This window comes from Cupressus sempervirens, chromosome 5, assembly GCF_028749045.1.
Source record: "Cupressus sempervirens isolate cs-2001-9-10 chromosome 5, ASM2874904v1, whole genome shotgun sequence".
NCBI lineage: Eukaryota > Viridiplantae > Streptophyta > Pinopsida > Cupressales > Cupressaceae > Cupressus > Cupressus sempervirens.
The window spans coordinates 934994783-935012395 of NC_143122.1; positions in this window are offsets into that span (position 1 = coordinate 934994783).

Here is a 17613-nt window from a genome sequence, read left to right on the forward strand (position 1 = left end):
TAAAAGATTTCAAAATGATACAATGGTTAGAAAGTAATAGTAGGTTGATCTAATAAATATAACTCACTTTGTAAATATAGATCACAATGTAGCTCATATGTTGATCCATTGACTAGCCTCCATTATCATCTTTGTCTTTTATCTTCTTGGAAATCTATCAAGTGATCGCACTTCACCTCTTCATAACCCTTCTTAGCCTCCTGCTTAAGTTTGGCAAACAATAGCATCAACAAAACATATAGTTGTTGACCTTGATTAGGTTACCCTTATGCCTCTTTAAATATGAAGTTTTGATATTTTTCCACTTAAAAACTATTGTAGATCTTAGGGTTTGGTCAAATTTATCAAATCCTTCCTTCATTTCATTCAGCTTCTCTTCTAGAAACTTCTCAAAACTTCTCTTTGTAGCCATGCCTAGAAACGATCAAACATGATTTCCCTTAAATTAAATGCTTCAGCTCATCCATCCTTATCTTCAACACATTTTATATATTCCAAGAATTCAATTCTATTGACTAGAAATCAAAGATTTCCTCATAAGCTATCAAATGCTAACACTCGGTCGTCATTGTCTTTTATCACTTGGTCATCACTGAATTACTTAGTAGATACCATCTATTGTGTTCACCATACTTTCTAATACTCAATAAATATTGATGCTTAGTTGACACTATATTTTTCTTAGCTTATAATGTCACTTAGTCAACTCTAGCATCACTTGGCATATATTTCTAGTTCCTTAATCTTCTTCTCTTTTGCTTGGTCAAGCCTATGCATTTAGTCTTTCTTTGATCATTCCTTCTAGGCTCTAATATTACTTGTCTTTTCCACTTAGGTTATGAATAAGAAATCACATTATCTTTTCAAGGTCTAATTAATCAAATACCCATTGTAGTTTTACATAACTCAACCTTTCTTCTAGGTCCTTTTGTTGTCTCTTCTTCTCAAATCCTCTTCATCAATCATCAATCATCAATCATCTTGATATGGCACTCTATTGAAATAGAGTGCCTCTTACAAATAAGTTTTGACATTAATGACAACATGACAATTGCTCCAATTGTAGTTCCAACAATCTCCCTCTTTTGCATTGATGGCAACACCTCTAGTTACCATGCAATATAAAACATGTATATTCTTTCAATAAATTCCTCTCTATTTAGTATCACATCTTCATTAATATCCTTAGTTTCATTCTAATTTGCATCTCAGTGTCCAACAGTCATCTATTTTTAGTTTCATTACAATTCTCATTCATCCAGCTTTGATATGCAACACAAACTCCCTCTATCATATCAAATCATGAAATCAATTAGCTCCCTCCTTGATATTGATGAAGGGTGCTCCTCTTGATACCATAAACACATAACTAAAATAAGGAAATAATAGCAATTTGTGAGAATGGAGATTCTTATTATTGCTGCAAATGCAAAACTACAGAATTCAAAATTACAATATGCTAACCCACATGGGTTCCTTGATTACAATAATCTGCAAGACAAAGCTATGAACTATCACCTAGAGTTGTCCTAGACAATATTCAAGATTTCTTAAATAGGCAATTTTATGCCACCCAAGAAAGGTCTAGACATTCAAACTTAACACCTAGGGCCAACAGACCCTAAAAATACATATAGAGTTAGCCAAATACATTTTTGACATTTATTTTGGAAGTTTTGGTCAGCCCAACTTTGAAAGGCCATAACTCTCAAACTATCACTTTGATTGGCTATTATAAGAACTTTTTAGAAACCTTAGCTCTGATCTACAAGCTTGGAGTGGTGCAAATGCCCATCCATTGAGTTTTTGGGCCTCATCTAGGAAAATTTAGGCCTTCAATGGTGAGCCTAAAGTTTTTATACCAAAATTGAAAACCAAAAATCCACAATAAATCCATGAATACTCATGATATGGCACTAATGTTAGGATTAACCACAAACAAAAATAACAAATAAAAGGAGAAAGAAAAAAGAGAAGATAATAGTGAAATCTCATAGGGAGAGTTGAGTGTGCAAGTTCACACTCCATCCCTAGAAATGTCAGATCCCACATTTTCACAATAGGTAAAAGCCCCTACATATTCAACCACACTAAGTACTACCATTTCTATCTCTTTTATTGACACACAAACTAGACTAAGTGGTGGAACCCCTTCACCCACTCTGGCCCTAGCTGTGCTGAGAAAAAACATTCCTAGGAAGAGAAAAGGGAAGAAGAAGAAGGTTAGTTCTTTAGGTATAACTGTTACCCTGGATGAAACTATTCAATTACATGCAAATATAAACAATATCGGAAAATATTGAATCACATAGAAGAGAATACAAGACACCAATATTTAACATGGTTCACTCAATCCCTAGGCTATGTCCACCAAATAGCAAGTCCAGTATTATTATTATCCAGTGATTACAACCTTATTACAATTTGTAATCCCTTACATCTCAATACCACTACAAGAAGAAATTTTTGCATCACACATAATGAAAAGATACCAAACCCTAAGCCCTTTTATATGAGTATTTTTTCCACTTTAGGGTTACACCATGTCAGCCATACGTTGACCACGGCCCAAAAAAAATAGAATTATGAAGTATGTATAGAAATTCCCTGATCAGTCACCACAAACTAACAATATCCCACTTGGGGAATAATTAGACTCCACACTAAACAAAAATCTCCCACTTGGAGACTGATCTTGTAGTAATATCACTACAACATGGGGCTCCCACTAGATCAAATCACCCTAGACTCTATTGTTATTTTATTCTGTTCATTCTAGAAGACCAACCAAAGCTGAAAAAGAGTTTAGCTTCTCCCCTTGTCACTACCTTTATAAAGCTATCATTTGGATTGTCATTGTTGTGTATCTTGTCCAACTTTAACTGCCCATCATCCAAAAATGATCGAATGAAATGGTACTACAACTGTATGTGTTTTGTCTTTGAATGCAGAGCATAATTATTCACAAGATGAGTGGAAATCTAACTGTCTATAAACAAATAATTATCTTTTTGAGGGTGTCCCAATTCTTTCAAGAAGAATTGAATCCCTATCATCTCCTTGGCTTCCTCTATAGCAGCAACATACTTTGCCTCTGTAGTGGATAAAGCAATCACCTTTTGTAATCAAGAAACCTAGCTCACTGCTACCCCACCAACAGTAAATACATAACCTATAGTACTCTGCCTAGTATCAATATCCCCTAAAAAATTTGAGTCAACATATCCTTTTAAATCAGTAGTAGAGCCCCCAAAATGTATACACTTATTGCATGTTCCTCTCACATATCTGAGAATCTATTTAACTACATTCCAATGCTCAAGCCCTGGATGACTCATATACCTGCTAACTACTCCCACTGCATGTGCAATATCTTACCTTGTACATACCATAGCATACATCAAGCTTCCTAAAGCTAAGTCATAAGGTACCTTGGACATCTTATCCTCCTCTTCTTGTGTCTTTGAACATATATCCTTAGTCAACTTCAAATGACCAAGTAAATGTGTGATGATAGCTTTAGCATTCTCCATAGAGAAACATTGTGTAGTGCCTCTCCCATTTGACTTCTTTAAGCCATCCCAATGGATACAACTTTCTTGATCTCTCCTTGAGAAAGGATCATGATTGGGACCATGATTGGGACCATGAGTGGTCTACATCCTTGAGGTGATTGGATTTAGGTTACTATATCAGTTGCTTTGATTATGTTTATCGCTGATTTATGAGATTATGATGCGATTTATAATTTAATAAAGTTTTTTCTAGCGGTTACCAAGATTGATGTGGTATCATGAGGTTGTTTTGTGATTACCATGAGATGTGTATAGAGATTGTATTGTGTACTATTATCCTACTATGCTGGACTAGGTTCCTGTAGCAATAGTTAGTCATATTTATGGCTATGTGCACTTATTTATTTTAAATGTCTTTTCATGTTGGCTAATCAACCATTATTAAATGCTTAAATAATTAGAAATAGATTGTCCATGTTGGATTGATTGGTTATGTGCTACAGATATTTACCGTGTTATATTTCGATCTGAGAGATACTTGTTACTCATGTTATGTTTTATGTTTGAGATGACCCAAGGGTTAGATGTTATACTTTGAATTTAGTATCATAGACATTAAATTATTACGTTGTTTAGTTGATCATATTTGCATAATGATGCTATTTTGAGATGACAGTATATTTTATGATGATATCTGGTTATCCAGTATTTGGACATATCTCTAATTTTTTTATGTGATGGATTTAATGCTATGGTTATCTAATTCATTCTTGCTTCATTATGTTGTATGTGAATGTGAGTGATGTAAATAGTTTATTTCAGTATAATTGAATAAATGGTTAAATTAGGTGATTTAATGCATTTATTTCTTTGGCTATGTTATTATATGTAGTTGCACTTGATCACTTATTTTAGTGTGCAAGATTTATATCCCTAGCAGTGGCATATGGAGTTAGTGATTTAGTTGTTCATAATTACCAATGTCATCCCTATATGGTTGACATATCTTTTTAAATGTTTCTATTAAACCTTTTGGTGATTTGATTAAATTCAAACTCATTTACATTATGTGACTAAAATTGTGAGTGTGTCTATGCATTTAGAGATTCACATTATCATGAAAGTTGTTAAAAAATTTTTTATAATTTTGAGTTTTTGAGCTTTATTTTTTATGTTTTTAATTTCTAGCAGCTTTGCCATAGATGAATTCCTATTACTAAGAATAGCCAATTTTTGTTTGGGTTGATACAGCATTTAACTAGGTTGGCTAGTTATTTTCTCTAATCAATTATTCACTCAAAAAGTGAATAAGTATCCAAAGAGGAATTGAATTCCTCACTTCTCACTTTTGAATTAGAAAGTTTGAGAGTAAAACCCAAAAATCTTCTTCATGAGGAATTAACGTTCTGTTCATTGTAGGAGCTATGGGCATGAGATCATTATGAGGTTGATCTCATTGGATCCAGCTCAAGGAGACCTTGGATTGCCACAATTTTCAACTACTTTTGCAAGATTTTAATTTTATAGTTCAAATTCTCATTTTTCCCTTTTGGCTATGAGCTAAGTTTCTCCTATTTTATTGTTTTAGCTCTATTTCTACTTCTATTTTTGGTAACCATTTGTTAGGAGGCTAAGAACTAGTGTTTCCCTCCATTTTTGTATGCTAACTCTACCCAATTGGGTGGGTATGAGCATTTCCCTATTTTTTAGAATGGGGGTTTAAGGTTTTACACCATTATGTTGGTTGTTTTTGTATATGGACTCCAAACCCAAATTTTATTTGGTATTTGGGGCTTTTGTGCCCTAAGACCAAATGAGTTCTAATTTCAAAATTTATGAGTTTTGAGGTTTTTTACCTCAATTTGTGTGTTGCCTAGTTTTTTCAGATTTTCTTGGCATGATGTTGGTCTTGGAGTTGGATTATCTGTAAGATGTGAGTCAGACCATTGTTGCACTTTTATGGTTGCATTGGGATGCATGTTACATCTATACTCCTGACTTTGTGTTTAGTTGAGTGATTTTATACCTAGTGTTATTATTTCTTTTGGACCCTTGTTATGGTTTTATGGACACTAAGATTTGTGTATAATCCATACTCTCGAAATGAGGCCAGTTGAGTGAGTTCATGATATTTGGTCTTGTTGCATCATTAGGATTTGTGTAGAATCCATATTCCTAGATTAAAAACCAGTTGAGTGAGTTCATGATGTATAGTTTTATTGTTCTTGGGATGCATTTAGAATTTATCCTCCTGAGTTTGTTTCCAATTGAGGGATATTTTGCTTGTGTTCTCATCCAATCCTTGTAATATGATCTTTGTGATGGTGGTGCACCACACACAAGCACGTGTGTGTGCATTTTTCAGGTGACTTGCAAGGCCTAATCTTTTGTGGTACTTCTGAAAGTTATGATCATTTGAGGTTGGGTTGGGAATATGCATGCCTACGGGTACTCATCGTTGGATGAGCATGGGTAGGGTAGGGTATCAAATGGAGGGGCTTCTATCTCACAACTTGGTGACTACTCCCATAGGTTGGAAGAGGAAGTTTAATTAAGTGATAACTAAATAAAATGTGTGAGTGATAATAAAAATTAAGATAATAAAAGGATTTAGGATGTCCTCCTTCCATTAGGAAGTGGAGAGCTACCAGTACCATCTTGGGCTATTCGATGCCAAGTAACTCTCTATGATTTCATCCCCTACATAGTAGCCCATTGAGTGTCTAACTAGAACCTGTAGTTTATGCATCACCTATGATCTTGGTTTCAGTCATCATATTTTTTAGCATGAGTGTTAGCCATGGATGTTTGTTGTATGTGTTTTTTTGGTTGGATCATTATCTCCATGAGCACGGTAGGAGTGGGCCTACGGGTTTCATGTAGTTGGGAGGCGTAGCTACCTTCACCACTACTTGGGACTAGTGTACAGAGATGGTCTATTGTCCTTGTGCAACCATTGATGGATGTTTTCACTTGGTACTTTGGGTTCCAGAGTATGCTTTCTTCTTATTTATGCTTTCATTGGAATGCTTGTATATCATGTTTAGATGATGTTAGTTTATTTGATGCATTCCTATATTATGATGTTTATTATATGATTAGATGATGTGAATTTTTTCATTGGAGTGTCTATTGCTTTGGTTTAGCATGTTATATTTCATATTCATATGATGTTTAGCATATGCTAGATGATGAGTTTGATTTTTAGGATTATCTTATGGTTTACTTCTAGCATGTTAGATTTACTTATTCTTATGTTGTAGCATATTTTAGTAGTGACATCCTCAAAAGATAGTTCTGATGATCTGGTCAGTGGTTTGCTATGTTACACATGAGGGATGGCTAGGACCCATAATGGTCTCATGATGCTATTACAATTGGGAGGAACGATGCACTTAGTTTTTTATTTTAGTACATTACGATGTTGTTTTTGTACACCGTGATGTTGCTTTTAGTTATTTCCTTTCACTGCTATGTTAGATGGTTAAATGTAGTTTTTGTCTTTCATCTATTTTGTTTGAATGCCTTCACCTTGATTGTGGATCCAGTACTCCTTGGTGTCGAGGAAATTTATTTCCTATCTTTTTATCTTTATGTTTTTTGGCTTGCTTATTTGTATCCTTATGCAAAATTGTACTTTCTCATGTGAGAATGTAATTGTTCAGATGGTGTGTTGGGTTTCCTTGTGTGGCTTGTGCTGAATCCTTGCACAAAACCCCACACTAGTGTAGTATTTTTTATTTTTGATCCCAGCATGTCCTCACACAAGATGGTGTTTCCTTGCATGGATCAATGTATTTTCTTAGGTGAAGAGGTACTTCCTCATGTGAGACTATCAGTTTTTATTCTCTCCTACAAAAAAATAAGGGGGCATCTCTATTTTTTTCTAAGAATGCAATTTGGACTTTTGAGTATCCTTTAGGAATGCTAGTGGTTCCATGATTCAACAAATTGGAGATTTTGTGTTCTGATGTCATCTTGGGTTTTCATTATTTAGTTTGGTTGTATCAGATAAGTTGTAGCATTTGGAGATCTATTGGTTGTTGGGATTGTTGCTGAAGTCTTTTTTTGTGATCTTTGTGATCCCTGTATAATGTTGTCATGTGCATTCATACTTGTAAAAACAAAAATCTTGGCTTGTATTGAATCCTTGTTCCAAGGATCTCTAGATGGGGCATCACACATTGCAACACCTTCATAATATAATCAACCTAAGATAATGTCATTTTGTTGTTCTTCTTATCTTTGCAAATCTTCATACCAAGGATTTATTTTTCTACCCCCAAATCCTTCATAGAAAATGCATGTGCTAACTGGCATTTCAACCCCTTAATGTGATCCATGTTAGACCTAGCTACAAGCATATCATCAAGATATAAACATAAAATAATTTAGATGTCATCATCCAACCTCTTAAAATAAATAAAATGATCTAAATGACACCTACTCTATCCATGCTCATGCATATAACTATGAAATTTCAAATACCATTGTTGAGGTGCTTGCTTCAAGCCATATAGACTTTTCTTCAATCTGCATACTAAGTTCTCCTTATCTTTGACCTCAAATCCCTATGGTTGTTCCATATATATCTCTTCATCCAAATCACCATGAAGGAAGGTTGTTTAACATCAAGCTGATCCAAGTGCAAATCTTCAATAGCCACAATACTTAAAACAGTATAGATAGAAATCATTTCTATAAAAGGAGAGAGTATCTCATCAAAATCAATGTCATTTTTCTATGCAAATCCTTTTACAACTAACCTAGCTTTAAATATTTTCTTACCTCCATCCTCTTCTTTCAACAAATAAATCCATTTATTCTGTAAAGCTCATTTACCTATAGGCAACTTGCATAAATCCCAAGTCTTATTTTTCAACAAGGATTCCATTTCATCTTCCATAGAAAACTCTGACTGAATCTTAGAATCCACCTACACAACTTCATCATAACATTCAGGTTCACTAGCATATGTGTTAGTGAACAGATTGTCTTCCAAATAAAAACATAAAAATTGACCCAAAAATGCCCAGACAAGAAGACTTTATCAGCACTGACAATTGGATCACTTTGTCATTGGATTGTGCAACCACCCTCTAAATCTTATACTGTACAACTCCCTAATTTAGATATACAAAGAATGGGATTTAATAGATGTTTTTAACCTAAAAGTGAAGGCCACAAACATCTACATGTAAACACATAATAGATGCAAAAAGGAAAATGAACAACTAGAAACAATGAACAAATGATACAAAGTCCATTTATTCAGACTTTACATAACAAAGAGAATGAAGACAAGGAATGCACTTTCCATCCTTTTGAGAATGTGAAGAATCAAAGCTTCAAAAACCATGTAGTCAAATACATTCAAAAATTAGTGATACTAAAATGCATTTAGAGAAAACTAAAAATTATACAAAGATCATAATAAATGGAAAAATAAATGCTCCAACTCTAAGTTTTGATATGCAATTATCTTTCATATCTCCCTTCTCTAATGTGCAAAAGATTACACAAGCCTTATTAGATCTTTGCATCAAAATCACTACTTAGAAGAATAAAACATTCCTTCCTCCCTATGCTACAACTAAAATCAAAACTTTCTCCCTCCACTAGCACAAAGTCCAGAAAAAGAAGAAAAACTTTGGTCTTCTACAACCCCCAGGCTGCCTCCTTCTGGGAGAAAAAAAGGAACCCCTCCATTAGCTTTTTCTGACTAATTTCTCTTTCCTGACGAATTGTTTTTCAGTTATAAAAACTATTTCTTGGAAATGCCTCCTTGTCTCTTTCATCTTTGTGCAACCCAAATAACTATATTTTTCTTGGGATGAAGTTTATTAGTTTAGATGACTAACCCTCTAAAAGTTGTATAAGTTGATTTTCCCCTTTACATTACATCTTGGGTTCCATATTTATATATTTTATATTTATAGATGGATAATAAAGGTGCTTGTGGAATGAAGAGGGAGTGCATATTTGAACAACTGGCACTCAAGTTGTCATCATTAGTCTAAAGTTTTCATCGATAGTCTAAACCTGTTGAAGAATCTTCTTCAAGTGTGGCAAGTGTTGTTGCCCTGCATAGAAGGATTGAAGTAATTTGAAAGATTCAATGAAGACTCATCATTGTAGATGATATCCTCTACAAAAATAGAGTCTATAGTGTCTACCACTACATCAGCACAAGGAAGGACATGGTATTCACAGTCATATGTGCTCAAGTCTTGCCTCATGCATATTAGAGGCATTCAATCAAACACATGAAATGCATCACCCAAGGATGAAATTGTTTCCACTAGTTTTGGTGTCAATCTGGATCACTTCTCAATGGTAATGTTACTTTGTTCTATGAAATGATCTATCAAGGCTCTTGAAAATCAATCCTCATTATTTATGCTCTAAAAATACATATTTTTCCTTTGATTATAGCTAGAAAGATATCTTGAAACTTGATGGTTGATTCATCCACCACAAGAAAAGAATTAGTCTCTAATGGTGTATATGGTTCTTAGAAATTGGGTGTGATATACTCTATGTCTCACATGAGTGGATAGACACATATTTCATAGAGATAACATCGATGAAGGTTGGCATCAAGCATCCTCCATATTTTGATATGATTGAGTTGAGCATCTTTGACACAACTTCAGATACTGATTTAATAGATGTGTCCATCTTACTACATTTGGAGAAGCATAATGTTTTATTCAAAGCATTCAAGGCTTCTATCTATGGGTTCTCCACTAAAATACTGAAAGAGAAACAAAGATAGGCTCGTCTTTATGCCAAGCACCATTTGCATATCCATAGACCTCGAATTGTTGATCAGGGATATATCCTCTATCAGTCCATAACCAAACACTTGGAATTTACTAAACATTGACATTTCATTGAATGATTAGGAGATAGCCCTTTGACTAATCTATTGGACACCCACCACATGACATTCACATCCAATGTTCTTTTACATTTGTCAATATTCTTTATCTATCATGTGAATGGAAAGAATCTTCTCTTCTATTCAAGTAGTTGCACATATGCGGCTTGAGCTTTCTCAAGGTTGCAGATTACATCTTGAATACGAAACCACAAGAATCTTATGTTTTTATTAGGTTTGGGTACACAATTCATATTGCAGATACATATGCAAGTACATGGTTCTCCTCGGGACATGACTATTGGCATCTCACCATAAATGACGAAGAATGCTTGAAACAAGAATATCAATAATGAAATGCAATATCACATGACATTCATGTCTTTTGAAATAGTGCCTTTACATATTCATATGCTTTTTTTTTCCTTTTATTGAGCCTCCTTTGTTAATAAATTGGTTTGTGGATATAGTAGGAATTGAGAAGGCACAGATACCCCAATTTAAACCTTATATCCCAGTGCCAATTCATTAGCTATTTGCTATAGTTTGTAACCATTTTTTAACACTTTCTTAAGCTTGAGTAGGAATTCTTTCCATTTATGTTTTAATCACTCCAACTCCTTGTGTGATGATTGATGTGGTTTGGTATTCTTTTGGAAATAATGACAACATATATTATTGCAAGGTCATGAATACTATTTCAAATATCCAACATTGTGTTGGAAATGATTGAAAAGCTCATGAATGAAGAGTAATGGAATTGGTAAAGAATGTTTTTAATCATTGTTTTGTCATTGATGTCAAACTTGCTACTTGCAAGAATGACAATTGCTTTAGTGATCCAAATACTATAAGTTGGTTGATTGACAAGGAGGTGGAAATAAATAAGATGTAACTAGAGTACATAGACAAAGGTTGAAGTTATGATGTTGTAATGAAGTATAAGGATAAGCTAAACCATTGATGAAATAGTGTATTGATGAAATACTCTAAGACACAGAGGATAGACACACCAAGACATATCAAAGATGTAAGGTTTAGTTAAGTCATTTGTATAGCCTAACTAAGTAAATAAGAGAGTGCCAAGCAAGCTAGTTAGAGCCAAACAGATTCTTAGTTGAAGCTGAGCAAGTTCACCTTTAGAGTGTGCTGAGTGATCTTCAAGTGTCGAGTAAATATCAAGTGTCGAGTGATCTTCAAGTGCTGAGTAAATATCAAGTGCCGAGCAAAGATTAGATGCCGAGCAGAATACAAGAGCCAAGTAATACAGAGGGTGTTGAGCATCAGTAAACCAATAGTGCCAAGGTGTTGCATTATTTTGAAAATTGAAGATTTGTCAAATCTGAGCCAACATGGTAGTTATCTAGAATTTTTTGAACCAAATAGAAGATAAGAATAATGAGCTGGTGGCACAGAACACTATGTAAACCATTTTTGGCAAATACAATTGGATTCTAGATGAAGTTTCTTGATAAGAGCAAAATATGGGATAGATACATTGTATCTTACCTAATCTATTGGAACCCTAAAGTTGGAAAGGGAGAATCGAGCGGGAAAGGTATTCCAAATTTCTATTTAAGGAGTCATAAGGTCACGAAGCAAAGTGTGGTGTGGTGGTCAAGCATGAAATTATGAAATGCAGAAGAAAGTGCTAAGGTGGAAGAGAGCATAGATACTCTACTTCGATAGGTGACCATAGATATGATTGCATTGGTGTAATGAGTAAGAAGACTCAAGATGAGAAGCTTTTAGAGCTGCAGTGATTAAAGCCAAGCAAAGGATTGAACTGAAGTGTGATATGTAATCTACAAGATATGTTGTAAGTTGTATCAAATCAAAAGTCATTATTGTTACTCTCTAGCAATTGTAATAATTAAGATAAACCCTATAGACTTAGGTTGGTTTAATAACCATGTTGTAAATCCTTTAATAGGGTGACATTCCAAGTGAATGTTCCAAATTCCTTTAACCAAGCCCATTCCTAACAGTATGGTGAAATCCTCTAACAAGGTCACATTTAACAATGTGTTGTAGCCTTTAACAGGGCAGGCCTTTAACAGGGCAGACCATCAGAAGTGGTTGAAATCAATTGCATAGTTATTTAGTGGGTATCATCCCCACCCCAGTTTTACTTTCTTATTCCTGGAGGGTTTTTAGATTATCAAATTCTTACTGTTATGGTGTGATGCATGTCTACTTTTCATAATTGTTTAAATGTTCAAATTACATGCATGATAGTTTCAGTTGTGTGCTATTGAGGATTGAGAGAAAAAGTGGCATTGGACCTTGAATAACTGATTCACCCCCTATAACAATTGGTATTAGAGCATTGCTACTAACTTAGTTTAAAGGGACTAGAAGCAGAAAAGATCAAAATGCCTAAGATAGAAGTTCCCAAGCTCAACAAAGACAACTTTGTTGCATGGAAAAGCTTGATGAAGCTACATCTTGGATCCATAGGAGATTATGCCCAAAATTCAATTGCTAATAAACATGTTGATCCAACTGGTACTCTTACTACAGAAGATTTGAAAAACAAACAAGAACACAATCAGACAATGCTAAAAATTGCTTCTGCACTCAACTATGTTGAATTCGATAATATCAAAGGATGTGACATAGCATTCAAGATGTGGAGATCCCTATCAAACATTTATGGAGGAGATCATAATGTCCAAAGAGAAAAAAGAGAAAGCCTTAGAGTAAAGTTTGATGATATGAAAATGGAAGAAGTTGAGAATGTTGTTCAGTATGCCGCTAGAATAAAGGAAGTGGTAAGTGCAATAAGATGTTTGAGTGGTCAATTAGATGATGATATTGTTAATAGTAAGTTTTTGAGAACCTTACTCCCTATCTATGATATTAGAATATCAACTATACAAGAGCTAAGATGTGTGCCAGGAAACAATCTAAGTTTTGAAGGTATAGTGGGTAGACTCACTACATTTGAGTTATCTAACTTTGACAACTACAAACCTAAGAATATTGAATATGCTTTCAAGGCCAAGCTATCACTGAAAGATGCTAAATAGGTGAAATCAAAGAAGGGAAGAAAGGTGAAATATGTATCCAGTGATAGTAGCACTGATGAGGAAGATGTGGAACAATTGAAAGCATTGCTAGCTAGAAGATTCCACAAAGGCAAAAGAAAATTCAAAGGTAAGCTACCTATCATTTGTTTCAATTGCAATGAAGTAGGAAATATTGCTGCAAGGTTTACACAAAAAAAGGAATACAAGGAAGGTAACAAGTATAAAAATAGAAAAGAAGATGATAAGAGAGATTACAAAGGCAAAGGCAAAGGCAAAAAGTGCTATATTGTTGAAAAAGATTCTGATGATAATGATGATGAAGTTGTCTACGTGGCCATGAAGGACCAATCTGATGAAGAAGAGCCTATAGCATTGGTAACATCTATGAAAGAGAATGACAAATGGATCATAGACAGTGGATTCTCACATCACATGACAGGAGACAAAAGTAAGTTTGTTAACTTTACTCAGTATGATGGAAATAGTGTTAGATTTGGTAATGATGATCCATGTCAAATCAAAGGAAAAGGTTCCATTAAGCTTACAGAGAAAATTTCATGTGATAATGCATATTATGTTGAAGGGCTAAACTACAATTTGCTAAGTGTCTCACAGTTAGGCAATGTAGGGTGCAAAGTAGAATTTGGAAATAAAATTGCAAAAATCTATGATACTGATGGTAGATTAATAGGAAAAGGAGATCAAACAAGAAGTAATCTATTTTATCTTGATCTGGAAAATACTTCTTATCTTGTTGCAAAATTTGATGATGTGTGGTTATGGCATAGAAGGCTACGTCATGTCAACTTTGATAATCTGGTCAATATCAATAAAATGAAGAAAGTTAAAGGTTTACCTAAACTGAAAAAGCCTGATAATATCATGTGCAAACAATGTCAGCTAGGAAAGATGACCAAGTCAAGTTTCAAGAGTAAAAACTATACATCTAAAGAAGTACTTGAGTTAGTCCATACTGACATATGTGGTCCAATAGAAGTACAGAGCTACAAAAGAGATAAATATATAATGTTGTTTGTTGATGATTATTCTAGGATGATGAATGTTATGTTCTTAAAACAAAAATTTGATGCTTTTTCAAATGTTTAAGTGGTATGTAGCTAGAGTTGAAAAAGAAACAAGAAAGAGTTTGAAATGCCTGAGATCAGACAGAGGTGGTGAATTCACATCAAATAAATTTGAGATATTTTGCAAAGACAAAGGAATCAAGAGACAAACATCAGCTCCTAGAACTCCCCCATAGAATGGAATTGCTGAGAGAAGAAATAGATCTATGATTGACTGTGCCAGAACATTAATGATGGAAAAGATTATTGCTCTGAAATATTGGAGAGAAGCTATAAGTGTGGTTGTTCATAAATTGAACTGAGTACAAGTCAAGAAAGGTACTAATGCAACACCTTTTGAATTATGGTATGGTCACTCACCTAATGTAAAGCATTTCAAATTATTTGGTTGCAAATGATATATCCTTAAAGATGCTAGAAATGGAAAATTTGATGCAAAAAGTGATGAAATCATATTCCTTGGTTACTCCACTAGAAGTAAAACATACAAGTGTTTAAATACTAACACTGACAAAATTGTGGAAAGTGCAAATGTAAACGTTAATGAGCATGCAGATGTCCAAGTTGAAAAATCAAAGAAAATGGATGACTACATAACCTTTATATATTATTATGAAGGAATGACTATTGATGAGGATATTATCAATCAAATTGGAATTCAACAGCAAGTTTCAATCTTAGCCAAGTCACAACCAGTGAATACCAAGCTACATTCAGAAGTCGAGTTACAGAATGAAGAAAATGCTCATTCTGACTCTGAAGTCAATACACATGATAGAGATGTAGAACTACCTGAAAATGAAGTGCGTAGTGATCCTGAATCTGAAAGATCAAATATGGAAACAAGGATAGAACCAAGATTGTCCAAATATGTGAAGAGGCGTCACCCTCCTGAATAGATAATTGGTGACAAAGATGCAAGACCAATGACAAGGAATAGACTAAGAAATGAATTATGTTTGTTAAGAAAATTTGAACCTAAGATAGTGTATGATGCATTACAAGATGGTGATTGGTATAAAGCTATGGAAGAAGAGATTGATCAAATAAAGAAGAACAAAAATTGGAGTTTGGTTCCCAAACCAGTTGACAAGAATGTGATTGGCACCAAGTGGGTATTCAGAAACAAGCTAGATGAGAATGGTGAGATTACTAGAAAAAAAGCTAGACTAGTATGTAAGGGTTATGCTCAAAAATAAGGATTAGACTATGGGGAAACATTTGCCCCTGTTGTGAGAATGAAAGGAGTAAGAACTTTACTTGCATACGCTGCATATAAAGGTTTTAAAGTCTATTAGATGGATGTAAAGTCTACTTTTCTGAATGGTATATTGGAAGAGGAAGTCTATATTGAACAACTAGAGGGATTGGTTGATGAAAATAATAGGGATATGGTTTGTAAACTACATAAAGCACTCTCTAGTTTGAAACAAGCACCTAGAGCATGGTATGAGAGACTTCACAAGTATCTAGTGCAAATAGGATTTGAAAGAACCGATGATAACAACAACATGTACATCAAATCAGAAGAAGGTAAGGATATTATTGTATTTGAAATCTTTGTGGATGACATAGTGTTTGGAGGAAAGGAAGTACTTTGCAAAAGTTTTGCAAACAAAATGAAACATGAGTTTGAGATGTCTATATTTGGAGAGATCAAATTTTTTGTTGGTTTGCAAGTACATCAACTAAAATATGGTATATTTATAACACAATCAAAGTACATAAAAGAGATACTTAAAATGTTTGGATTGGAAGACTCCAAACTAGTCAGCACACCAATGGCAATAGGACATAAGCTATCCAAAAATGATGTATCAGCTGAAGTTAATCAAAAAATGTACAAATCCATGATTGGAAAACTACAATATGTTATACATAGCAGACCAAACATAGCATTAGTAGTTGGAATAGTGGCTAGATTCTCTGCTAATCCTAAAGAGAATCATCTCATAGAAGTAAAAAGAATAATGAGGTATCTCAAAAGAACTGATGATTTTGGCCTATATTATAAAAAGCATGAAAAGTTTGAGCTCAATGCATACACAGATGCAGATTGGGGAGGCAAAATTGATGATAGAAAGAGCACAAGTGGAGGAGCATTATTTTTAGGTAAAAGACTAGTTACTTGGACTAGCAAGAAGCAAACATGCACATCTCAGTCCACTGCAGAATCAAAATATGTGGCAGCAGTAGTCAATTGCACAAACATTGTGTGGCTCACACATTTATTGCAAGGAATGAAAGAAGAGGTAACCAAACCTGTGATATTTTATTATGATAATACAAGTGCTATAAACATATCCAAGAATCTAGTAATGTATGCAAAAACCAAGCATATAGCAATCAAGTATCACTATATCAGAGAATTGGTAGAAGACAAACAAGTGAAGATGGAGTACATTCACACAAAGGAACAAACTGTAGATATCTTCACCAAACCATTGCCCAAGGATGCTTATGAATATCTTAGAGGCAAGTTGGGGGTAATGCCCCTAACTCAAGTAGTTTAAAGCAAAGAAGCTACCCTGCATGAACAGAAACAAATCATTAAAATATCATAAGAATGATAAAGAGGATAACAGCAGAAGCAGGAACTCCAAATCAATCACAAGTATGGTGACAGAGGGAGAGAATATGAGATGAAAAGCTTATATTTTGCATGATTAAGATGTTACATCTTTGGCATTTATGTCAAAGAGGGAGATATATGTAGAAAATTGATCATCTACAAAGTAAGAGGGAGATATATATGAAAGAGAGAGATATATAAGATCAGTAGTAAGGATGCAGAGTAAAGAGGGAGAAGCAAAAAGTAGTAGAAAATGTATGTAATTTTGGTGGTAACTAAGTTGATCGATTGATCAATTTGGTTTGCCATCAATGCCAAAGAGGGAGATTGTTGGAAATGATTGAAAAGATCATGAATGAAGAGTAATAGAATTGGTAAAGAATGTTTTCAATCATTATTTTTTCATTGATTTCAAACTTTCTACTTGTAGGAATGACAATTACTCTAGTGATCCAAATACTATAAGTTGGTTGATTGACAAGGAGGTGGCAATCAATAAGATGTAACTAGAGTACCTAGACAAAGG